A 4,912-nucleotide genomic window follows, 5' to 3' on the forward strand; every position below is an offset into this window, starting at 1 on the left:
TACTGAATTAATAAGTCTACTTCTGCAGTTATAAACTTTAAATCTGTAACTGTAATATTTTTACTCAGGCAATAGACTGAAATGATGGAGAAGCAAACAAATCAATAATTATTCTTCATGTCATTTTGGAATGTATATTCATATCTTTTTATAAGCATAACTTTTTTACATGGACAGAGTGCAGACTACACTCCAAGCACCATTAATGTCAGCACTATATTCAGATAGGGTTTTTAAGTGGAAGTGTATCCTGTTTTATCCTTAGGTGTTCCTCTGATCTTACCAGTATCTATATCTGTGAAAAAAAAAAGGCCTGCACTGAAGGTAATTATGTCATTAATAAGCTAACATGGCTTTTTAAGGAAGGATATGCATTTATTCCTGAAAGAAATTAAACTGCAGAATTGTCAATAATATATATGCGAAGTTTATCATCTGTAAGTACAAACACATAAGAACAGATTTCTTTCAATGAAACATACTGTTATAAAATTTGCTATATCCTCCTTTTTGAAATGTAATATTTATTTCAACTTTTATGTAAGTAAATAAACTGGAATGCATACTGTTATAACTGTAAAATGAAGTTTACCATCAGCTGAGGTTTCAACTATATAAATCAGCAGTTAAGATTTATTTCCATCCCTATTTTTATTTGTTACTCTTTTGTTGCTTAATTCTTATTTTTGTCTATTTGTTTATCATTGTAGGTGGCTGAATTCTGTAATGAGCATAACCAGAACAGAGAAGCACCCAATCTGCAGAATCAAATGTGTGACTACAGAAGCATGTGGGAAGTAATTAAAAACTGTACAGATTTTGAAAAGAATCTGTTCTTTAGCTTTATAATGAAATAATAGATGATTTTGTTAGGAAATTAGGATTTCTTTTCATTGAAACACAGTAAGAAAAGGCATCTTAACTTAAGACTGCAGTCTTCTCAAACAGTTTTAACATACCATCAAAACCAGAGGACCTGCACAGATTGTTATCAGAGAAGAATTTTCCTGTTATTCTTATATTCTGGATAAATGAATCTAGATAGCATGAATAAATACAACCATTTTTGTTTGATGTTAATTTATGTCATTTTTATAGCTAGGTTCTGATATTGTTAAGAATGATGGGATCTATTCCAAGTACTTGTTTACTTTCCCTGAGAATGGCAGATACAGCCTGAAATTTTACATCCAAGCTAACAGAACTATCGTGCCACAAACTGCAATGCCATGGAGTCATGCCATGTCCGTACCAGGTCATGTAGAAAATGGTACAGTGAAGTAAGGCAGAGAAAATTATACAGCTATTTATTCCAGCATTTGTATACGTCAAGTCCCTTCACAAATACTGAGGGTAGGCACTAGAGCAATGACAGCCCAGCGAAGAGGTATTTAGTGTTGAACACTTTTCAAACACTGTGTGTGGTTGTTTCCCTTTAACACAAGAAAAGTCTGCATTCCCCAGAAGAATATTTAAAGTAGACTGTAAACAGCTGTAATAGAACAGTGTCTGTATACTACAGATAGACAGGATTTGTGTTTGCCTGTGAAAAGAATAACTGCAGGTTTATTAACTACAGTACTATAATCAGTCATCTTAAATTAAGAACTGTTGAAGTTTCAGTAAATTAAACTGTCCTGTAATTATAACAACAGTTACTTCAATTTCATAGTAGCTTTCTTAGTAATTAGCACTCTTGAAACTGTAAAGAAATAGCTATTGCACTAGAAATTATTGTACTTAATTGAGGTTAACGAATTTTTCAGATTTAAAACCATATAAATGAGGTGAAGTTCAGGTCACCTGCATACTACAGGAATATGCATATAGTTAAGAGTAATCATAATTTTTTAAAGCTTGCGGTAAAATCAAGACAAACCCATCAAGACCCTCAGCTATTAAAAATGATATTCAGATCAGAAGAGGAAGTTTCCATAGAACAGCTGCAGAAGGCTCCTTCGTAGTGTCTGCAGTTTCAATGGGACCTTAACGCTGATGTGTTTCCACCATGTAAAATTATTCATCTTGATGCCAGCATAGAAGATGATAAGGTCATTTTATCGTGGACTGCCCCAGGAAATCATTTTGATGAAGGCCAAGGTACATTTTTGCCTTGCTATCCTGCCTCCTGCCCAAGGTGAAATTGCAAAATGAATACATTTTCTGTGGGCATTTTAATTGAGCTCTCAACCTTTATCAACAGTATTTTGTTGCATCTGGAAGCACCCTGTATAAGAGCCAACTCAATTTTTGTCTGTACTTTGTAGCAGAAACTGAAGACTCAACATTTCTCATTCTTCATCATGAATCAAATTTTTGTTAACTATAAATGGCTTAAATATGCTATCCTAGTAATCCTGTGTGATATACATCACACAACACAAGTTCTGTAATGGAGTTTAGTCTCAATGACACCAGTGGGAATTTTGTGCAGTGGTTCCAGGGCTTTATTCTTGCTCTGCTCTTGCAAAGATTTTAAATGGAATTAACCAATGTGTTTTTGTAAAGAGCTTCTTGGAATTTTAATGGAAGGCTCTCTTTCACTATGTTGTAGTATTTTGCTACTCATGGAAGACAGACATATACTCTGTGAATATAAGGAAAGAGTGGAAAGAAACATCAAATTTGAACAAGAAATAGGAATTTTACTTCATTTAGTGCAAGGTCAAATTCAGTGAAGTCAGAAATACTGGGAGACTTCAGTGTGGGTTCATGATGGCTGCCATCATCTATTCATTTCAGTTCTGTGCTGTGAGAAATTTAATCATTCAAGCACTCAGTTTTGGTAATAAAATAAGGGTTTTTTGCGGATCTATCTGCCATGCTGCATTTATTTTTCCCAGTAGCTGAACTAATTAATGAAACTGATACTAAGAAAGTAATATTTTGAAAGTATTTTCAAATTATTTTGAAAGAGATCAAAAGTTTGAATGATAGCTAACACACATGACTATCCTCTAATATTTGTATTTTCAGCTGCAAGTTATGAAATCAGAACAGGTGAGACTCCTCTGGAACTAAGAGGCAACTTTTATAACACTGCTTTTGTGAACACTTGCCGTCTATCACCTGAGCATGCTGGCTGCAAAGGTAAGTTAAATAGTTTCACTAACCAGTAGTGTGGAGGTGTTTAAAAAGGAATTGGTCATTACTATTTCCAAGGCTTCAGTGACTGCTAAAGACAAACTGAAAACAATAATTATTTCACATTTATATGGACACCCCCCCCCCCCCCCCCCGAAGAATTTGGCTAATTTTTGTGTCCAATATCTCAGAAAAAGTGGGATGATGTTATTTCATACCATGACTATCAGGAGTTATTTTTTGATACACTAGGAAAACAGATGGGGATAAATCTTCAGCCTGAAGTACTTTTAAATGCATGTGCCTGGATAAATTTCCCACAGTGATTTTAAAAGATTTGCATAAGACCTTCAGCAGCAGTTTACTCTCTTGATTATTAATGACTCTTATAACATCACCAAGAAGACACAGTATTTTTAAAAAAGGCAGAGGGGATGACCTGCAAAATTATTGGAAAATCTCCTTAACATCTGTCCCACAAAAACAATAGGAAAGCTGATACAGAATTTAATCAAGAATGGATCAAAGGATTAAAATATAATCAGGGTCAATCACTACCACATTTATTCCATTGTTATTATTTTTAATGCAATTATGAATTTAACAATGTAGCTATATCAGGAGATATTTGTGAACTGATTACTGTGTGATAGCTCAGTTCAAAATATAGTACTATGTGGGATTAACCAAGCACCTTGTTAACAAATTAGGAGCTACCTGGCTGGGAGATCTCAAAAAGTAGCTGGTAGGTAAACATCATCTAATAGACATTTCTCAAAGGATTGCAAATTGTGATAGGCGTGATGCTGTTAAATACTTTATCAAGGAATTGGAATAAAAAATAAAGTAACTTCTGGACAAGTTTCTTTGAGTATGAAGTGAGAAATGATGAGGAGGGATAGGACTGCCTCACAGAGTAATCTGGCTTGCTTGACAAACTGTTCCCACTCAAGAAAAACACATTTTATTCCAAATGGGATGGTTATTCATCTAAAGGCAAACAATGCCATTTAAAAGCGGAGATTTTACATACCAAATATTGTATACAGAATTTATCAGCATTTTACTATCTCACTGATCTAATCTTGCTTTTTCTATTGTTTCAAGTTCATATTACATAATTATTGCATTGTTCAGAATTTTTTTCCAGGAAATTCCAATTGTGCTTTTGCAATTATTTCTCTCTTCTAAAATGAATAACAAAGCATAGATCACCTGAAGAGGCATAAGGAAATGAAATTTGGGTTTTTTAGCTCACAATAAAACATCAAGTATTTTCTCCTAAAATTAACACATAACTAAATGCAGCCAACAAATCCAATATAACTGTACTTGCATAGAACATCAGTGTCTTGTTGCAAACTGTTATACCTCTTTTTGACATAAAGGCAGTTTTAGGAGCAAAGATCAGGTGCAAATCCCTCGAGGATGAGGCACAACACTCAGCGAGTGAAAGCTTTGGCTTTATGGAAAGCGTAGCGTTACCATGGTGGGAGCCCCAAGGCACTGATGCTAATCAAAATGGGGACCCAATGCAGCGGAGCCCTGCTTGGGAGTGAAGCTCAAGGGAAAGCACCACAGGGGTGGATAATAAAACTCACGCTGATTAACATATCATACATATGCAATGTCCTGTTTGGCTCATTAGTGAACTCGCTGATGTAATGCAGGTTGTGTTGTCCGAATGCCAAGATCCGTAGCTGGCTGTCATGCTGGCGGCCACGCAATGAGGGGGAAGCGAATGACCCCAGGTTACTATGACAATGAGATAAGATGCGCTTGGGCACTCTACATACTTGGACAGGAAGAAGCAAACTATCCCAGGTTG

The sequence above is a fragment of the Haliaeetus albicilla genome, chromosome 8 (genome assembly GCF_947461875.1).
Source record: "Haliaeetus albicilla chromosome 8, bHalAlb1.1, whole genome shotgun sequence".
Classification (NCBI taxonomy): Eukaryota; Metazoa; Chordata; class Aves; order Accipitriformes; family Accipitridae; genus Haliaeetus; species Haliaeetus albicilla.